The sequence below is a fragment of the Arachis ipaensis genome, chromosome B04 (genome assembly GCF_000816755.2).
Source record: "Arachis ipaensis cultivar K30076 chromosome B04, Araip1.1, whole genome shotgun sequence".
In the NCBI taxonomy this organism is placed as follows: Eukaryota; Viridiplantae; Streptophyta; class Magnoliopsida; order Fabales; family Fabaceae; genus Arachis; species Arachis ipaensis.
The window spans coordinates 121,935,100-121,957,888 of NC_029788.2; the positions used below are offsets into that span (position 1 = coordinate 121,935,100).

The following is a 22,789-nucleotide window of genomic DNA, read 5'->3' on the forward strand; positions in this document are numbered from 1 at the left end:
TTTAAGGTCTTTAAACCATATTACAAGAAATTTTAATCAACAGGAAGAATATCATATTGAAGAACACTAACTTTTTGGTTGATGGGAAACTCTAAACTGTCCAGTGGTCTAAGCACTATCAGCGGAAAGAAGATGCCTATTTCACCTTGAAAACAAAAAGAGTGGTGCAGAAACAAATTAGACACATTAAATCAATAGTGGTCTCTGCTAAAAACTTCTATGAGATTTGCAAAAAGATATTACACATACTTTGAGACTCTCTCTGAATCGTAACAACAGCACCAAGAATATTCCAGTTGCATACTGCCAACAAAGAAGAACAAAATAACAAGATTTACAAGTAGATCCTTAAGAATATGCTAAAAAAATGTAACTTAGTTCAACCAACCTGAAATATGACAGGAAATTATGAAACTGAAGCTGAAAATAATGCATATGAAAGATATCCCTTCGCCGAATCAATTAAATGAAAATTCTTTGTAAATGAGTGGCTAACTCCCTCCAACAAACCCTGAGAAAATAAAATAAAAAATAAAAAATTCAATTGTCGTCAATTAAGAACAAAAAAGAATAATTTGAAATATTGAGAAACCAATTCATAGCAATGTGAATGAGTTTTAAAGAATAATAAAAAGACAATAATGTACCGTCCTTCCATAAGGTTTTATTTAAGAAAGAAACCATTAAATACAAATATCAACATCAAAACAAAAGGAAATGTAAGTTTTCTTTACATCATCTTGACATTAATTGTATTTGTAGATCTAATGGACCAAGTATATCACGGAAAATCAAATAGACCTGAAACTTGGTCCAGAGTAAAGCAAAAAAAATGCTTATGCATCATTACAAGGAACACAAGTTTTTATGAATTTTGCTACAACCTATATACTAGCAATTAATAGATGCCAGAATCACTTTATAACCTGCAGAAGTTCAAGAGATAATATCCTTGTCTTGGTTGTAACTTTATCATTATCTTCTTTTATGAAACAAATTAAACACTTTTTATGAAATGCAGAAATTTGCACTTCAAAACAGATTACTTATGTAAGAAATGGTTTCCATTTTTTTTTCCTGAAACAACTATGTAATATACCACCAAATTAAGTTCATGACCAAACATCCTTAACAAACATCATTAAGGCTCATGTTCAAAGGCATAGTACAGCCAAATTTAAAGATAACTTCACTCAAAAGGCAGGTTAACTGTAAAATTATTAATTTTTACCCCATTATTCCTGTGAACAAAATTGATCAAATTGCTAAAATGTACTAATAAATCTTAAGAGATACAACTTCAGCAATACATGATTAGATAAGATGAATAACATATTAGCATCATTTATCACTAAATGCATTTCTAACTTGTTACTTCATGCACAATGCTTTTATCAAGAGTTTACCGAGGATAGCATTTCTAACTGGTAGCTGCATCCATTATCCAGTTCAACATCAAGTGCACCAAAAAAGGCAAACAGAAAAATTGGTAATTCAGAATTCCAAGCACATATACAACCCAAAACATCGGAATAAGTCTGTGTGTACACCATACAGTGATGCAATTTGTCAAATAAAAGAGGGATCATATTGTTGTTGGAGCAGATCATGATAACAAAATGTGTTTTTAGCTATTTTAAAAGTGGACAATTCTATATGTACTTAATACTTACATAACTTTTGGTGATGTACATAGATGAAGCATTTGCCAAAACGTATATTTGATATCCATTTGTTGCCACTACAATGCATGATCAAATCATAGAGAGAAAATAAAGAGTTAACAAAGTAGAAATTAGAACTAAAACATAGTGAACAAAAATTATAAAGATATATAAATTTCCCAGTGTGCTGTTTGGATTTCCTTATTAGAATCATAACACAAAATCCACAACAGCGAAGGGCATACACCTGCTTCATCGGACACAAATGAGCAGTGAATTATGACTATTCAATTCAGAAATTCAAAATCAAATCTACTTAATCGAACTATTTTAGAAATCACAAAAAAAGCAAGAGTATTAGAGCTGAACCTATTCGGTTTCCCTCCTTATATATTATTTGCCTCCTTATATTAGCGAAGTCACTCTTCTCTGATCTCAAAAGTTATTGCAAAATTTATTGTTAACAAAGAATAAATATCATCAAATTAATAGGGAAGAAAAAGAGGTACCAGCGGCAGTTCAAAGGAAAAATTGGAGTGAGAGAAAGCGGCGTGGACGAAGAAGCTTGGGAGTGAACAGATCTAAAAATGGTCCAAATCCACATTAATCAAATTTAATTGTATCCTTGAATACAATATAAGTGAATCTTGTAACAGACATTGGGTTTAAAAAAATAAATAAAAACAATTTATAAAATTAATGCAGTATTTTGCATTCAAATAAAATGGTAAGATACCTTAAGCACTCGATCATGTGTTGTCAACCAACAACGAAACACAAATTGCTGTATAGCAGTATGAATCTCTAACAAATGACCGCCCAAATTTGGACCATCATTTAACAAATATATATTAATACACTCAATAAGCTTGCGTGATATCTTTCCCTCTTCCCTAAAGAAAGAAACCAAGATAGGACATTTTGTATCTGAGCAGAAAATAATAGTAGAGACAGTTAAAATAAAATGGAAGCAACATAAGAGTACCTGATCAACAAATAGATCCTAACAAACCCCTTAACAAGGTCTTCTCTTATACTATTAGGATAGTCCCTAGTAAGAATGAAGTGCCAATATATAGCGGAAGACCTCCTCCTTGGAAGTATAAATATTTTTCACATTGAAGCTTGCTTCAACTTTCTCAATGTACAGAAACACCAACTCTTGCCAAAAAAAAGAAAGAAAACAAAAATCAATGAATATATAAGATTAAAATGATCATGTTTGACGAGATGTAAAGATAATGCATGCCTCAAACAATCTATGATATGATCAGATTTAATTTACAGTGAACAAATAAGATACAGTATCGGTTCATCGAACAAGAATTAATACAACGATTAAGAGAACAAACAATTCATCAAACACTTAGAGTGCTTGCAAATTTGAAACAATGATCATCAATTAAGAGATAATAAAACTCATTGAATGTTATATCATATAGCAAAGCATTCAAAATCTGAAAATGAAAAACAAAGAAAATGAATAAAAAGGAAAAAGAGAAAGAGAACCGAAAATTGAGAAGGAGTGGAACGAAGAAGAGCATGCAGAAGCGAGAGAATGCCGATGGAGAACACAAGAATCATTTGCGGAGGAGAGTTGACAGAAGAGGTGCTTTCTCTTGGTCTCAGAGGCTTTCTGGCAACAGCATAAAGGAGATGAACTTTAGTAGTAACGACGGCAGCAATGGCGGAGGAGGCGGCGACGGCGGCAGAGGCGGCGACGGCGATGGAGATGGCTATCGCAATGCTAGGGTTTCAGTGAGCTCTCATCCTCTGTTCTTTCTCTTCAAGTATTTTCTTCGATTTTGAAAAGAGTTTTAATTATATGGTAATTTAAGTGGTAACAATGAGTTTTATTCTTAGTTATCTTGTGGGAGTTTATCAAAATGCCACAGATAAAATATGTTATGGAGGTTTTTAAAAACTCTCACTAAAAAAGACCCACAAATATATATAAATTTTGTAGTGATAGTTGGATCCGAATATCCGATTATTATCCCCTTTGACATATCCCTATTGGTCCATGTGCTATATTTTAATTATTTTAATGTATTTCTTTAATTGATACCCATCATAAGATGTATGTCTAATTATTCTCCTAGACATTAGATCTTTTTCTTTTTAATAGATTAGACAAGTATGCACATCTTTCCATTTTAGATATTATAACATGCTAAATTTATTCGTATTACACATTTACTTACACAACATTTAAGGATTCTCATTATTCACTATTTGATATTTATAAAAAATAGGGTTGCTACACATTCAAGTATTTTTTTCATCTAAGTTTATTTAAGTAGGTCCAACACCAACAAAAATCAGCAATTCTATATCATTACCTCATATCCTCACCCGAAACAAGTGAAATCACTTCACTGCATCTACCCAAGGAGCTCAAATAATCTCTTTCAATAATCATCAGATTAAAATTAATCATATTATTACTCCATCTCAACAAGAACAGCCCTCAGCATCAACTGACACCAGCATGAGGGACCTCTCAGTTGTACAAACACAAGCAATACATACATCGTCATCATCGCGGGCTACTGCCGCTGCGCGTGTGATCGTCGCCGCCTCTGAGTCCGTCACCATCGAGGCTGGTCGCGGGTAGAAGAAGAAGAGATCTCCGTCACCGCCGAACCAAACGCATGAGAGAGAAGGAGCCCGCGGGAGAGGAGCTTGTTGCCGCCGCTGCCATGGCTTCCTTGCCATCGCCGTGGTAGGGTAGTCACCAGAGGGAGCCGCCGTTGTCGGCGCCACCGTCGGGGTTACCGCCGCTGCTGCCGCCGGTAAGGTTTTAAGTCGGTTTTCGTTTCCTTTGAATTTCCGGGAGCTTAATCATCGCTGTATGTTTGTTTCAGTCGCCGTTGCCTGAGTTCTGGTCGCCGCTGCCGTTCGAGGTGGCTGCCGGAGCTGCCGCCAAACCGGTTCATCAACCGCCGCTGTTTCATTTTCTTAGTTCGGTAAGTATTTATGTTTCGAAAATCCGTGTTAATATTCTGTTATGTTTGGTTATAAACTCTGAAGCTCTGGTAACGCAGGGTCGTGTTTTGAGCATTACATGTCGCTTTTAAGTTGCTGTGAGTGCTGCGAAAGTGACCAGGGACTGAGTTTGCGGTTGCTGTTGGTTTTGGGTTAAGAGAAATAGTTCCGTTGACGCGTTGAGTTATAATTTCGACGAGACGAGGTAGGGGTTTTCCTTAAAATATATTTACATTACAGAGTTGTGATAAATAGATATTGATGCAAAAAGATATACTTCTGTGATTATATTTGTCTTGTGGATGTGATGGTTTGTTGAACTGGATTATTGGTTGTTTGATTGCTTGAGTAATGTACGATTGTTGATAAGAAAATGGGTTTGAGAAGTTATTTACTTGATTATTATGAGAAGTGGTTTTCTTTGGTTTGAAGTTAGAGCGGTTTGATTTTGAGTCGTTCTGATTTTATAAATGATTTAATACTTGAACTGGTTTGATTTTAAAAAGAGTTTTATTATTGGAATTGGTCTGGTTTGAAAATATTTGATACTAGAATTGGTTGAATTTCGGAAAGTGACTGAGTTTTGGAAATGGTTTGAGAAATGTTTGGATGGGACCCGAAAATGGTGGCAGTATTCGAGTTTTAGAGGAGATGCTGCCGAAATTTTATAAAATTAGAAGTTTCATTGAAAGTAGTTATTTTAAAAAGGTTTTAAGTATTATACGATTTAAAACTATCTCATTTATCAAAGGAAGAGTTATGTTTTGGATTGGGAATTGTTAGTGAACGGAATGGAAAGAAGGATGATTGAGAATTTTCTCTGAAATATGGTTTTTGAATGAATTTGGAAATGAGATTTGGATTAATGAATGATTATGAATGTTGAGAATGTTGAGATATGATCTTTGAATTATTCATATGGCTTATGAATTTGAAATATCTGAGATACGAGGTTCCCTTGATTAAGTGCCGTGGCTTGCCACCACGTGTACCAGGTTGAAAACTCGATACTATGTTGACCCTACGATGTAAGTGTGACCGGGCACTATATAAATTCCTAGGAATGTTTACCCCCATTGAGCAATATTGATTATTTGAGAAAAACTATGCATAGACTCTTGGGGATGCACGTCGGGGGACAGTCTAAGGACAATTCAGACTTGTCGGGTTGGCTGGATAACCGACAGATGAGCCTCATCAGCCATAGGACAGGCATGCATCATATGCATTTGTATGCTTTGCTTGAGTTTGAACTTGTTTTGGTTTGCCTAATTGCTAAACTGTTCTTAACTGCTACTTGAACTATTTGCTGTAACTGCTACCTACTTGTGTTTTCCTTGTCTGTCTTGCCTGTGTTTGTCCTGGCGTGCTACATTTGAGAATTAATCTTGGTGCTGAATTAATGATTGTGTTGTTTGATTGTGTGGTTGGTTTCTGATTGAGATTTTCTTTTAAGAAAGGAAAAGTTTCAGATTTCTGAAAGAATAAACATTGTTTCTTTGAAAAGGTTTTGAACGATTACCTATTGGTTTTTAAAAGATTCATAAGGCAATGATAATCATTGAGCTTGAAAATAGTTTTCTTATAAAATATCTTCTTATGACAACTTTGAAACTCCGTGGTGAGACCGTGTGGTTAGGTTCTCACCCCCTACAGCTTTACCTTTTCAGGAACCGGATGAAGAAACATTAAGAAGAGTTAAAATCCGTTCGGTTTTATATGTTGTTGAATTAATTAGATTATTTTCTTCCCTCGTCTTTGTTATTATAATTTTTGTAAGAGGGATAGGAGTTGTATGATTTATATATATATTATATTATAAGATATTATGAGAAGTCTTGTATATGAATTTATGCCTGCTTGTTTTTTTTTTAAAGATAAAGTATTTATTTCCGGTTTTCAAAGAAATCAGCGATACGGTATTGAGTCACAGGCTCCTATTTTAATATTTAGTACGTAAAGTAGTCGTAATACTTCTTGCTATCAGAGTGGCGCAGCCGGAAGCATGACATTCTGGTAGTGAGGGTGTTACACAAGTAATACATGATAAAGTACAAGTAGAACAAGTAGCACATAATCAGGTAACATATCATATATGATATAGCAATTCAAAACAAATAGGCAAACCCAAACAATTCAAACTTATGCAAATGATGTATGCCTGCCCTATGGCTGATGATATCATCTGTCGGTTATATAGCCAACCTGACACGTCCTAGTAGCTAACCATGGACAGAAACACCCATGCGGAGCAAGTGGGCTTGAGCTACAACCCCTTTGCTACTACCTGATTAACCCAGAGCCAGTGGAACAACCACTACTGCGGCTACTACCCAGGCAGGTGTTTAAAAGCTCAACCTGGAGCGAGTGGAATCACCACTACTGTTGCTACTACCCAGGCGTCACAATCTCTGACCTGGAGTAAGTGGGACGAACCACCACCCTTACTACTGTCCAGGATCTCAAAACATACACTGACCTGGAGCAAGTGGGACAAACCACAACCATTGCTACTGCCCAGGATCTCAAAACATACATTCATTCAGTTTAAAATCAATCATCATTGTTATCAAATCTCAAATATTAACCTGGAGCAAGCGGGATGAACCACAACCCTTGCTACTACTCGGGTTTCACAAATACACAATCATTCATAATCACTCTTCATTATTATCAATTCTCAAATAATGACCTGAAGCAAGCGGGACGAACTACGACCCTTGCTACTACCTAGGTATCACAGACATACATTCATTCAAAACTCCATAATTAAACTCATTTATCATAATTCTACTTTTCCATCTCATACCAGAGCAAGCGGACAATGCCACTGCCATCATTATTCATTTACCACATTCGACATTAATCATATACATATACATATTCAGCCATAATTCAATTCTTATCACAGCCATCCGGCTCATACTATACACAGCACTTCCACCATCATCCTCAGCAACTCATACAATCATCATTACTCATCATTCATCATTGATTCTCACTTTACTTCACTCACAAGTTACCACATGTCCTAGCTTCTTTTCATTACTAGGCATATTATAAAAATTTAGGACTTAAAGGATGAAAATGGAGGCTTAAAAGTCTGAAATTCGGCTTTAAAAACTCAAAAATCACTTTTTGCTGAAAATGGGGTCACGCGTGCACGTTGCCCACGCACATGCGTGGAAGGCGGAAAAATAAAGTGACGCATGAGCGTCGCCTATGCGCATGCATGGGAAGTAGAGAGGTAGGGTGACGCGTGCCCGTCAGCCACGCCTACGCGTGGAGGCGTTTTGTGCTCCTCGCAAAAACCCAACACACTACCATCACAACTCTCTGGAATTTGTACCACGCACCTGCATCAATACAGCGTCGCGTACGCGTCGGCCAGCGCACGCGTGAGAGAGTAAAAATCGTGAGTGATACGTGTGCGTTGGCCATGTGTGCGCATCGGAGTACGTTTTACCAAAAATTTTACTAAGTTTAAAAAGCGGCAGGATTACATTTTCAAACTCCAAACTTCCGACGGGCATAACTTTTTGGTTTCGTATCATTTTCCACCCATTCTTCGAACGGCATAAACATCTCGGATCCAATGTTATTTCTAAACAAGTTTGATACAAATCGGGGATCCGGGGACCAAGTTATACTCCGTCAAAGTAGGCTAAAATCACAATTTTCATAAAAACTAACAAAACCAAATTTTCAACACAAACCAATTTCAAACCTTTTCAAAACCAACCAAAACTTACCAAATCAACCTCAAGCCTCCTCAACTCATATTTTCAACATTCTCATTAAATTCACAATCCACCAATCCACCATTTTGGCCAATCTCAATTAAATAACTCAATTTCAAACAAAATACCATATCATATATTTCATTCCACATCTCAAGTTCCAACAATACCAATTCCATCAACCCCCAATACATATAAATCCATGTTATCATATACAACTCACGTGCATTATCAACAAAGACATCAATTCTTCCTTCAACACCAATAACCACATAATCCATACAATCCCTTGTAACCAAATAACAACAATCACAATTCCCTTCAATCTCATATGACATCACACAATACACACATCACTTACCTTCCTTACCTCTTTCTGGCCTCCGGCCCAAAATTCACGACCTTCGGCCCAAATTCACAATTTAAATGCATATTCTACAAACTAATATTCATTATCCAATTTATCGATTTCTCAACACACCAAACATACAAATTCACACAATTCTCAACCCAATCATTAATTTACATTGCATATCAACTATACATTTTAGTACCAACCATTTACACAATCCAAACTTAATCATAGGGGCATCTAGCCTAGGAATTCTCATTACACCACACGGTACTTAAATGAAACTTAAACCGTACCTCTTGGAGCCAAGCCAATTGAGCCTCTTCTTTGGAAGTCTCCACCAACCCTTAGCTCCAAGCCTCACCAAAGCCCCACAAGCAATATCAATCTTCCAATTGTGCACCAAAATCACCTAATACTCTAACATAATCAATTTTCACACTTAAAATCAACCTAAGGTTCATGAAATTGATAAATCACAAGGGTTAGAGGGTTTTTTAGCTTAACTCACTGTACTTTATGAGGAATATCACTAATGGCTCATACTAGAGAATCCCTAAATAACCAAAATCACAAGATTTCCTCAAAACCCAAACCAAATTCGAATTTAAAGAGAAAAACAAAAACTGGGCAGAGGACAGTAGAATACTCATCACAAAACTTAGATAGAATTGTAGAGGATGAGAAGAGTGACACGTGGTCGCAAACGGCTCATCAATCGGAGTTCCGGATCAAAAGTTATGGTGATTTGAAGTTTGGAAAGCTAGGTTTTCTTTCTCTCTTCTCTCTATCCGCGCCACACCCTTTCTTTAGGGTAAATGAGCTGAAATGCTCATAACTAATGTTTATATGTTGGGTCTTGGGCCCACTTAGTTCGGTTCACTTGGTTTAGTCCGTTGGCCCAATTTTGGGCCAAAACCTTTAAGATTAGAGTTTTAAATCGTATTTTAAATATTTCTAGCTTCCCAAATTATAAATTCTTATTTCATAAAATTATTCACTTCTAATTAATTTTCTCAACCACAGTACTGGACAGATCGCAGCTGGTACTGCCGGTCAAATTTCCAGTGCGCATTTTTATTCAGAAAACTATGTTTTCCGACTCAAAAAAATTCACTGAGTCCAAATATCATATTTAAATTATCACATTACGATTGCTAAATTTTATAACCATATTCGCTCTTATTTTAATTTATTATTTTATTAATTACGGTTTGACGGGTTTTACAAACCTCGCAAGATCTTCAATTGGAAAACAACACACACATGTAGGCGGTAAACTATCATGAACCCCACACAACATCCTCTTTTAGAAATATGTAGGTGGTACACCACCACGAACCCCATATACATCTCGACACTGAGCAAGTGGTAAACCACCACGAACCTTGCCAGGTCAAAGCTCAAAACAATTTCATTTTTATTTGAAAACCAACATCACTCCTTATAATCTTTTCCAAAACCCCCAAAACCACCTTATAAAAAAACCAAGTTCTTCTTTCATACAAAACGCAATTCTTACTTAACCAAGATTTTTTTTCCAAACCAACTTCAAGACTATTTCAGATTAAAACGTCTTTCAAAATGCTAAAAGAATCATCTATTAGTTAAACCTCACGGCAAGGTCTCGAGACTTTAGGGAGGATGATAACCAATCTCGTTCTTTAAAATTATTAAACTCCTTGAATCATAATTCCTTAAAATGTAGTTCTTTCATCAAACTCAAAACGTAAAACTTTTCTTAATAAATCAAACTCAAAACATAAAGCCTTTCTTAATAAGTCAAAACTCAAAATATAATCCTTTCTTAATAAATCACATTCAAAACATAAAGTTGTTCTTAATAATTCAAACCCAAACATAAATCTTTTCTTACTAGATCAAATCTAAGGTATAACCCTTTCTATTAATAGTTCAAACTCAAAACATAAATATTTTCTCAATAAAGCTCAAAACATCATTCTTTCATTAATAAATCAAACTTAAAGCATAGTTCTTTTTGTAATAAATGGAAATCAAATAATATAATTCCAAAATCAAATTTTATTTTTAAGTAGTTCTTTAAACAAAGTCTCTGAGTTTCATAAAATTTTGGCAGCACCTCCCCTAAAACTCAGACTTTCGCCACCCTTCAAGGGTCCTAACCAAACCAAACCAAATGCCTGTCAATCATTCAAATCACTTTTGAATTCTCAGAATCATTTCCAACAGATCAACAAAACCCATTCCCAATATCTCAAATCATTTCAAACGTCAATTCATTTTCACCATCAAATTAAACCCCAAACCAAGAAAAATCATTTTACATAGTATTTAATCAAACCAACTTTCTAATTTAATAATCAGAAATAGCCACAGCCCAATCATCATCATAATAACCTTAATCCAAGTATAAAACCCGACTAAACATCTTCAATTAATCAGTAAATCATTCAAACTCACGTTTACATTCATTCAAGGCAATTCAATTCAATTCATAAGACTTACGAAATCATAAAAACATCATTTTCATATTAATATCAACTTAAAACACTTCTCGATAGTAAATTAAGTTTATAAAATCGCCCCTACCTCGACTCGTCGAAACCATAACCCAACCGCATCAACGGAACTTTTTCTCTCAACCCGAAACCAACGACAACCGAAACCTCAGCCTCTGATTACTTTCGCAACAATCATAGCAACTTAAAAGCGACGTGCAACGCTCAGAACATGAACCTACGTTATCAAACCTCAGAGTTTATAACCAAACATAACAGAATACAAACGCAGGGGTTTTCGAAACATAAACACTTACTGTAGTAACAAAACAACGAAACCGAAACCCCGAATCAACCCGGTAGCAGCTCCGGAAATAACCTCAAGCGATTGCGGTGAGCAAGAACCCTGGTGGCGGCGACTATAACAATCACGCAGCGTCAGCAATCCTCTCGGAATCCAAAAGAACAGAAACCAAACTTAAAACCCTTACCGGCAGTGGTCATTGGCAACGGTAGCAGGGTTCTCCGGCGCAGAAGCTTGGCGGCGCACCCCATCAGTGGCGACGAGGCTCGCAACAGCAGCTAGGCATAGTGGCAGGGACAGCTCCGCGACGGTTCTTTTCCTCCGACGTGGCTCTCTCTCCTTCTCGCGACAACGCCGGCGACGTTGGTAGCGTGCAGACTGGCGATGACTCCTTACGGACGGCAACTGGGTGGCGCGACTCCTTCCTGATCGCGGTTCTCTCTCTCACCTCAGATCTATTCCACGATGACGATGGCTTCACTGACAGCAGCGGCGATGACGGCACAATGGCGACGGCGCAGGGACGGCGGCGTGACTCCCTCTCCTCGTAGCTCTCTTTGCGAACGCTCTCTCTCTTCCCTCCTCCTCTCTCCTTCCTTCCCGTTCCCGCGGCTCCCCTTTTCTTTCTTCTATTTCTTTCTTTCTTTTCTGTTTCAGCTGCTACTGTGTGTGTGTGTTGTTGGTGTGTGTGTGTGTGTGAGCCGTGGGTGAGAAGGGTAGGGTAGCTAGGTTAAGGTTAGATCAAATTAGGATTAGGTTTAGATGAAAAATAGGGTTTGATTTGGGGATTTTCGGGTTTAATTACAGTAGGAAAATTTGAATAAAATTGATTAGAGAACTATTTTTATAAAATTATGAAGGTTATGTTATATAAAATATTTATAATAAATTATAAAAAAATTCTAAACGGTCTCTCACAGTTATTCTAAAAGACAATGAGACTCCCAACAAAAAAAATTCTTTCCAATTTTTTATCTTTAATTCCGTGAGACTCTTTAGCCTTTCCCTAAACAACCTCTCTTTGGGCTTAACAGAGCATGTCTATGTGACATGATAAACTACTGATCTATCTGTTAAATACCAGCTTGGATTAATAGATCTTTTGAGGGGATCTTATTGTCTTTTAGGATAATTATCAATGATTGTTTAAGATTTTTTATTTTTCAAATACATTGATTAAATTTGTTGCATAAAAATTGAAAAATATTACTAATTTTTTTTATTTTGATTTTACTTATAAAAATTGAATAGAGGATATATCATTTTAATCTTTTCACTCTGACTTAGAAAAATTATTAACATATTGTATTATTAAGATTATGTTAAGTCTTAGGTATATTCAATTTAAATTGAACATCATAATTCATATAAAACTCATTTATTATTAACTATTGATTGAATTATTAGAACAAGTGCATATTCTATTTTATAACAAATAATAAAAAAATTGACATAAAATTATCTAAAATTGATACAATAAATAAGAATATTTATATATTATTATTATAATTTAATCCCCAGAACGACTTACTGTAAATTATTTATTCAATTTTTATTATTTTTTATAATTCTAATGTAAGCAGAATGATTAGTATTCTGTAACATTCTTACTATTAATTAGAATATCACATTTTTGGCTGCACCACTCTGATAGCAAGGAATATTATCTATATACTGAATAATAAAATATGATTCTTTAACTCTCAAAACTGTATCGCTGTTTTCTTTGGGAAACCGTAAGATATTTTTCACCTTTTACAAACATGCATATATAAACAAAACTTCTTATACAAGAAACATACAAATATTATATACATATATCATTACAATCACGACTCCTATCCTTCTTATAAGAACATAATGATAAGGCGAGGAAAAACTATAACTAATATATATACAAACAGAAACAGCACAGCTAAGGACTCAGTAAAAACTTCATTCGTGAGAGAGAGCGCCATTGGTGACAATAGCTTCAATGCGGTAGTGGCAGTCACTTTAAGGACAGAGAAAACGCCGAAAAAATGGAGATTAGGGTGCAGTATGTTGTGGAGGCAGGCACAATGTGACTTGTTAGGGTGCGGTTAGGACATTGAAATGACGAGTACCAAGAGCTCTGCGGTGGCGACTGGATGAAGGTTGTTGATGGAGGTGGTAGCTAGGTGGGGAGGGGAGAAGGTTTTGGGGGAAGGGTTATTTTCAGAAGTGAAGGAGAGAGGACGACAAATTCGATTTAAATAAGGTCATTATAGTTGGTATTACCATCGAATTTATTCTACAGTAATATGGAACGTTGAAGCGTTTTTAAATTGGGATTTTTGTCGAATAAAAATTAAGACTTGGTGCTAACTTATTTAATTACGCCCATAATTTTTTTTGTGGAATTTCCATCCGAATTACTTGTCCGATAGTAACTTTTGGCGAAATACCAAGATTCATCATTTGTGTTGTCTGTGGCAATTTTAAATCTGACAGCAATTTCATTCAGAATTTTTTTCAATAGTAAATCCATCGGTACTAGGTGTGTTTCTAGTAATGAAAGAGTTCTAAACTACATTTAATTAAGTTTTTTCACAATTAGTTCAGTAAGCAATTAAATTGGTTCTCAAGAAATTTTAGAACAAAATTTATTACTTTAAAAAGTTTCGAGAATTACTACAAGACAAAATATTTGGTTTTTGAAGAGTGATTAATTTGTCTTATCATGGCATATTTTTTAGAACTTAATTATCTTGTAATAAAATTTATTTAAGAATCTAATTATTCTACACATATTAAAAATTTTAATAAAAGCCAAAGAAAAACCGAAATCTATCTAAGCGAAATAATTCTCATTAACTTTTAAATAGAAATTGTTGGAGATCAAATTATTTAATATAAAATTTACTAAGGATCCATTTAAATTATTATTCTTTAGATAAAGCGTTTGATTCTCAATAAGAGAAATAAAAACATACATCATTTGTACACACCAAAGCAAAATAATAAATACAATTATATTATGACTTATATATTATACACTTGGATAAATCACAGAGAACAATCAACCAATTATCTTGTATTTTAAATATGTGATTGTTAGATTTTAAATATGTAATATTAAATTCTTGAATTAAGAAATTATTTTTCCGATTAATTATTGACATAGATTTTTGTTGTTCCTCTAATAAATTCTTTTTTTTTTGATTAATTACTGACAGAGATTTCCGTTGTCACTCTAACAAAATAATCTAATTACATAGCAAACTCAAGAAGACATTTCCAGATTTACATTCCCAATAAGAAAAAAAAAATGATAATAGTAAAACCTTGAATGGCAGCCCAAACCTCATAATAATGAACATTCTCTTGTTCTCATTCTTTTGAGCACTCCCACCAACATATGTATGTGCATGCGCCTTAGATGAATGTGTTCCGATGAAACATTCAAATTATGCACAATTTGATGTCCCTTTCAATGAAGCAATGCAGGTAGTCGTGTTGCCCAAAACATTCACAAAAAGTATGTTTAACAAATATTATAATAAAATTTTTTGGTACTTTATTGAGTTGATGTAGATCTACAATGATCTTTTTTAAAGACATATTACATATATAAAACAGGAAAAATGTATAACGAAGAGAAGGAGCACCATATGAGTCATGAGACCTTAAACAATATGGAATAAATATATCTAGCATGAGTATTAAAGAATCATGGCCAATACTATCATGATAAAAGAGATATTTTTCTTCAGCTACTGAAGAAACGTGGAAAAACAAGCTACTAAACACGTGTTATCTTTTTTTCCGAAGGACGACACGTCCTGACTGGAAGAAGCAACTGCAGACTGTGGCGAATGAGGCGAAATATCTTTTTCATGGGTCACAGTCTGCAACTTCTTCTTCCTGTCAGGACGCGCCGTCCTTCAGAAAACAAGATAACACGTATTCATCAGCCTGTGTCTTTACGTCTCTTTAGCAACTAAAGAAAAATATCTCTTTCATCATGATAGTATTGGCCATGATTCTTTACTACTCATGCTAGATATAAAAAAAATATTTCTTTCATCATCGTAGCACTACCCAAGAATCATATGGATTTTGCACCGCATAGAAGGATATTTATACATCCATTGCATCTCAAACAAATTGCATTATACCTAAATAAATTGTAACTAGATACATGAACACATTAATTATAAAGTCAAAAGGGATTCAGATTTTCATTATTATGAAAAAAAATAAAGGCCAGAATTATAGAAAAAAAGTTATTATTTAAAATTAAGAGTATTTAAGGAAAAAAATAAAGTCTAGAATGTTGTTCGGAAGAATCATGAAAAAAATTATTGTTGAAAATTGAATTATTTAATTTATTATTATCTAATCATATTAATTTAGTTTATTAAAAATTAGCCATTAAATTAAGTACCAATTAAATATATTTGTTGTTTAAAAATAACTTTTTTATCGGATTTCGGTGTAGGTTATAAAAAAATAGATTCAAACCCAGCTAAATTTAATCCAAAAATTTCTTGTCAAACATTTTTTTATGGCATAAAATTTTTTTAAACAAAATAGTAATGAGTTTAAGACAAAAATTAGAATTCGTTTGTATTTCATTTGAATGTGCATAATAACTTCACACTTATTTGAGACTCATTTTGAAAAATGTTAATTCTATTATAAATTTGTGTATAATCAGCCTCAAATTTTTTGCTATATTAGTTTTAACTACCCTCTAAAATAATCCAAAATATTTCACCCAGATTTATTTAGGACGAAAATAATAATCTATGTAAATTTCGTCTAAATGCGCGTCAGTGATTCGTAAGGATTTTAGGTTAAAAATTTTTAATATTTAATGTAGAAAGATGTTTTTCTTTGGTAAAAGAAAAATTATAAGTAACCAACTCTATGTATAACCAACATGAACAACTTTTCAAAAATTTTTAAAAAATTGTATTTTGAAATTCCCAAAAATTTAGGATTAGGTTCAGAAACACGCGCCATCCAATCTCAACCCCTATTGTGACCTCCCCCTCCAATTGCTTTTCCCCGCGATGCTATTACCTCTCTTTTCAATTCCTTCCGAGAGCCTTCAAGGTCCATTGCTACTCGTGCACTGCTGCATTCTCTTCTCGACTCTTCTCTCTGTGACACCGCGCCCTTCCCCTCTGACCTTGATCGATGTGACGCTGTGCCTTTCCATGCAACACCTCGTCTCGGGATGCGCACATCTTACCCTACAATTTCTCGTGACGTGATGTGCACCCCTTGCAATTTCTCGTCCTGCTACAACGCCCTCCCTTATAATTTGTCATCTTGCATATTCACTAATCAAAATTCATAAAAAAAAAAAACAATAACGCTCTAATAATATCTCCAACCCTATGTTACTTTCTCTTTGTGAAACCATGGCTTCTGATGGTTATCAGTGGCTAAGAGAAGGGGGGTTGAATCTTAGCCCCCTTTTTTTCCTTATTAACACTTGCTGGCTTTTGAAATAACTTCTGGAGATTTTTTGCTTTTTGTCTCGTACCTAGCCACGAGACCTTTTCTTTTTATCTCGTAACCAGGCAAGAGATATTTTTCAGTTTTATCTCCTATGCAGCAGAAACAGAAATGGAGTAGAAGAGAGAGAGAGAATCACACCACGAAGTATCCTGGTTCAGCTGCCAAGTGCAATGCAGCCTACATCCAGTCTCCATCACAACAATGATGGAATTTCACTATAATCATCATGATTACATACACCAATTCTCCCTAGGAACTACCCTTCCTATTCGGGACAAGTCCAGAATCTAACCCCAATCCTGAACTTGACTTGGTTACCTACCAAGCTTTCAACTGCTAAGTGCTAACCCAACTTGCAAGGGGATTCCCACAGAATCATAAAACACAACACAGATGTACAAAGGACCTCTAGGACATTTATGGCTTTTTCTTTTAATTTTGTATACTCTGCCTTTTTTCTCTCTATGACTTTTTCTTACAAACCTCACTGTTTGCCTTTTTCCATGAGATTCAAGACAGACAAAACTAAACAGAAAAATTAAAAAATAAAAACATTGAAGGAGAAGAACTTCTGTTAGCTTGGGTAGCTATGAGAACTCTGTGCTTTCACTCTTTTCTCCTTGCTTCAAACCCTAGCTATTCTCCCTTATTTATAGAAGGGGAAGCCTCCAAGGTTGAAACTGTTGAACCGAGCCAACTTCTTCTTCTTCACATAAAAACCGGTTCGGCCAAAGAGTAGAGAGAGGAAACCGAATGCTATAACCAATATGCAATTACCTCTGTGTCATCCCTTCTCACCAAGATCCATCAATCCAGGCCTTCCATCTTGACTTGCTCCCCAAGAAGGATTCCTAGCCCTTGATGAGTCCTTGATTGCTTGACAGCTCCTCTTGTTCTTATCTTCTGCCTCATCCTCCACGTAGCTACAGTAGCTACCTCTTGTAGTGGTTGAGCAAAAGTAGAAACGAGCCATGCTTCCAAGGGATCTTCTTCCTTTGGCCGAGATGGATTTCTTCCATTTTTGGGTATGGAAGGCTTGAGACTTCCTCACCACTTCTTACCATAAGTGGTAAAGATCTCAGCCACACCATTCTATAGATTTTCTTTTACTTACCGCCATCATCACAATGGCTTCATGCTTGAGCCTAGCTTCTTCTACCTGCTTCTGATAGCTTGTGCTTTCTTCCATTTTTCTTGTGACGTGACCAAAACTGATGAGAGAAGAAAGAGAAGAGAGAGAATGCTTTCAAGGAAAATAAAGAAGGAAATAAAATCAATTATACTTAATTAAAACCCACTTCCCTCTTTCATAGTAACGTGTTAAGCAATAATAGCAATCACATTAATTTCAAACTTTCTCTCTCATGTTATCAATGTCTGCATTAACTTCATTTAATCAAATTTTGAATTCCATCAAATGAAGGGTGTGGTAACCGTGGAAGCATACAACATTTGCTTTCTCTCTTCAAATTTTCGGACCAAAAATTAATTTGGGCTTTGTTCAACAACATCTGGCCCAATTATGCATAACAATGATTTAGCCAATGTATTAAGCATTTTTGTATAGGACTGAATTTTAACTTTCCATTGGGCTTGTTATTTTTCGGTCCAAAGCACAATCTGCATAACAAAATTATTAATTAACACATGTTAATTAAAATTCAAATTAATAATTTTATAATTAATTATTTTAATAATGTTTGATCATCATCAAATTAAATTAGAGTTTTCCAAACTCATCAATCTCCCCCTTGATAACAAACATTATTAAATTAAAATGAAAAGAGTAAGGATTAAGAGTACTCCCTTTGAAGATTTGGAATCCTCCCCCTTTCCAATTGTTACATAGCTCCCCCTTAATACATGCCATTTTATCAAGGGAAGCAATACCTGTAACATTTAAAATCAAGCTAATAGCCACCATGTATTCAACATATGGAATTTTAAAATGTTGAACAGCTTGATTTATGAGCAGAAGTGAAGTGATAAGCAAAACTGATTTGTTATCATATAAATGATTTTCTGCTCAATAACAAACAAAATGCTTGAGTACAGAGTACATAGCTATCAAAAACACATTTGATAATTCCAAAATTTTTTTGCCAAATCATTTGATCAAATTGACAAAATTTTCAGCAATCATATCAGAGAAAAAATATTAGATTTCAGCAACATTCAACATAGCAAAAATTGTCAATCAAACTAAATTATCCAGCATTTATTCAACATATCAGAGCTCAAGGGAATTATCAAAACATAAATAAGTTCCAATGCAGCAATCAGTTCAACATATTAGATCATAGATCATAAAGCATGACCATTGGAACATAGAACATGGATCTTATGTACATAGGGGTGATCATGAATCAAAATAATTTTAGCCCCTATTTTTTTCAATTTTTTCTTTTCCTCCCCGTTTTGTCATCAATGGGAGAACATGCAAAACAGACAAAAATATACCAAAATGCATTATATTTTAATCTAAACATAAGGTTAAAAGTATCCAAGAACATACAAAATACCAAAATATCAGAACAGAAATAGAGTTCAAAAACAAATGACAACTAGATCAATCATCAGAGAGGTTAAACTCAGAGCCATATTCATCCTTTTCCTCTGCATCCCTTTCTTTTTCAAAACTCTGCAGCAGCAGGTTAACTCTTTCCTGGCACTTAATCCAAGCTTTCTCATTTTCATATGCTTGCTTGCGAGCTGTTTTATAGGATTACACCATCAGATTGGACATATTTGAGAACTTGGTGAATACATCCTTAATTGAATCCTCAATCTTTGTTAGCTCATGTGGGCGGCTCTCAAGATCACTTTCAGAGAGTTCAGAGGGCATGGAGCGTTTACCTTTGGTGCCTTTCATAGAACCCGAGACTCCTCCTCCCTTGATTGTGGAAACTTTATTTTCTACATCTTCATTAGTTAAATCAACATTAAAATATTCAAAGATGGATGTAAGGAAGATTCCATAAGGAAGATTAGCCTTTTGTCACTTCTAACACACTCCCACATGTGTCTCACCATTAGATATGCAAAAGAGATAGGAGAGGAAGTAATAATTGCAAAGAGTACTAAAGTATTAGAAACAGTTACTCCGTGATATGAACCACTCTGAGGCATTAGAATGTGATTTATGATTCTATGCAGAAGTGCTCTTTCAGGACCAAGAGCCTTGTGGGTCAGAATCGTGCCATCCAAACCAGAGAAATTTACGCAATTCTGATTCAAAGCAATCTGGTATGAGATCCCAACCTGCGAATCCCATTTTCCCGTCATATAAGCAGCGGCTCCTTCATCAACATATCCCAAAGCAACACTGATTGTTTCTCTTTTTAGGGACATATGAACCCACTTGACATATGAATGGATTGCACTATCAATAAACCTCATGTTCGCATAGAACTTGCAAACCAAGGCTGGATACACAGGTTTCTGAATATTGAACACAGGAGTCCATTTCAGATTTTCAAAGAGAGAGACAAAGTTGATGCCTTTAGCAGTAAGAGATTCCAAGTGCACTATGTGGGATGCACATAAGTGACGCTTCTTCAGAATTTCATTCTGAAACTCATATGAAGCACATGAGTTAAATTTGGCTGGATCAAAGTGTGAGTGACCTTTTTTGTACTTATTTTTGAAATCAAGTGATTCCAAATTCGGTGGTTCTCTGGTGTTACGAAGCATGTAACTTTTTGTGCGCTGTGAACTGCGGCCAGAAGCATGTGGAGTTGATTTCTTTGGAGGTGAGTGAGGTAGAGAAGATTGAGACTCCTCTTCTTCTTCTTCCACAACCGATTCTTTATCCTTCCCAATATTCTTTCTGGATGAAGTTTTCTAAGCAATGACCTTTCTTCTCATAGTTTCGGTTTGCTTGGAGGAAGGTGAAGGGGATGAGGAAGATGTAGAGTGTATGTGAATGTGAGTATGTGTTTGAGGAGTTAAAGAAAATGGAGGATTTTTGGGCAGAGGGGTTCGGCTACTTCTCTTGGGTGATACCTTCTTTTTCATGTTATGAAGATGAAGCGAGGAGAGGGAAGATGAGAGAGTGACCAAAGAGGTTGGAGAGAGGAGGGAGGTTATGGGAGCATTAAATGCTGAGTGGAGAGAGAGGGTTATGTGGTTAATGACCATTAAGTGGTGCGGTTATCAACACGGAAGGAAGTTTAAAAATAAAAAGAGAAGTTAGCTCCTAGAATCAAGGGAATATGTGGGAGAAAAAATTATGATTTGACAACCTCCCAAAAAAATATGATTAACAATTGGGGAACTCAAAACGGGCCAGGGTTATGAATGAAGTCAAAGAAGATTAGGTGGGGCCCATGATCATTAATATCCGAATCAGTCTCCCCCTGTATCATGGCCAGTTCATCACGTCCTCAAATTTGTCTCCTGTTTACGTACGAGACAAAATCAACAGATTCATCAAAATTCACAAATTATCAACAGAATTCAAATTCAACATACCCAAGCTATTCCTTAACGAACAGAATCTATCCTCACACAAAGGTTTAGTGAATATATCAGCAAGTTGTTCTTCAGATTTCACAAATTGAATATCAATAGTACCTTTTTGCACATGTTCTCTAATAAAATGATATCTAATTTCAATGTGCTTAGTTCTAGAGTGCAACACAGGATTTTTAGAGATGTTTATAGCACTCATATTATCATAAAACAAAGGAATACTATTGATTTTCAATTTATAATCCTCCAACTGAGTTTTTAACCAAATTAATTATGAACAACAAGCAGAGGCAGATATATATTCAACTTCGGCTGTGGATAGAGCTACTGTGGCTTGTTTCTTGCTTGACCACATATTTAGTGAGCTTCCAAGGAAGCAACACATTCTGGAGGTGCTCCTTCTATCCACCCGATCTCCCACATAATCTGCATCACAAAACCCTACTGCACAAAAGTCATCAGATTTTGGATACCATAAGCCATAATCGCACGTTTCCTTAATGTATCTAATGATTCTTTTGATGGCTGAAAGGTGGGATTCTTTTGGGTGAGATTGAAATCTTGAACATACACCTACACTTTGAACAATGTCCGGTCTAGAGGAAGTAAGATACATGAGTGAACCTATTATTCCTCTATACCGTGTTTGATCCACATCTTTGCCATCATCATCCTTTTCAAGCTTAGTCTAGATTTGTTTTCATTATTGCAGTTATGAATTCCCGGAATCGGTTATTATTAAAAACATATAATAGCAAAAAAACAAAAATAATATAATCCTTTGATACTTTATTGACTTGATATGGTGATCAATTTGAAGATCATTATAGTTGAAAGTTGTATATGTAGGTAGGGCAGTGAATGACGATAGGAACAAACATCTAACATAGTGATCAATATTTTTTCATATAAAACCCTTGATGATGACCCCCCTAAAACGGTTTGTATTTATATATGCATTTCGTATTAAATATATTGTATTTTGTAAGACCCAGGATTTTCAAATAAATCTTATTATGAGTTAATTTTAATTTATTTATTCATGAGAAATTTTATTTTCAGAAATTATTTTTATTAAAGCTAATTAAATCAGATTTCGATAATTAATTAGAATTTTACCTAATTTTATAATTATTAAATTATTTTCTATATTTAAATTACAAAATTAGTAGTTATGGAATGACAAGAATTTTTATGTGATTTAATTCAAATAATTGATATTTCTATGATTTAATACTTCAAGTTTTAGGAATAAAGAAAATTAATCTTATTATCTTATAAATTCAATTAAAGAA

General features: G+C 34.9%; 1 long non-coding RNA gene across 13 annotated transcripts; it reads right to left on the reverse strand.

Annotated features, from left to right (window-relative positions):
* Positions 35 to 12,282, reverse strand: LOC107635044. 13 transcript variants are annotated; one of them, XR_002361871.1, is made up of 10 exons: positions 11,716 to 12,279; positions 11,542 to 11,643; positions 11,316 to 11,462; positions 2,401 to 2,825; positions 2,174 to 2,245; positions 2,034 to 2,093; positions 1,674 to 1,741; positions 389 to 511; positions 250 to 303; positions 35 to 145 (listed from the first exon to the last, which is right to left on the reverse strand). It is a non-coding gene; the product is annotated as an uncharacterized LOC107635044 (long non-coding RNA). The 13 variants fall into 13 exon arrangements; XR_002361869.1 differs by adding an exon at positions 1,407 to 1,431 and having other exon boundaries at positions 2,034 to 2,825; positions 11,716 to 12,281; XR_001619119.2 differs by having other exon boundaries at positions 1,674 to 2,245; positions 2,401 to 2,557; positions 2,650 to 2,825; positions 11,716 to 12,280.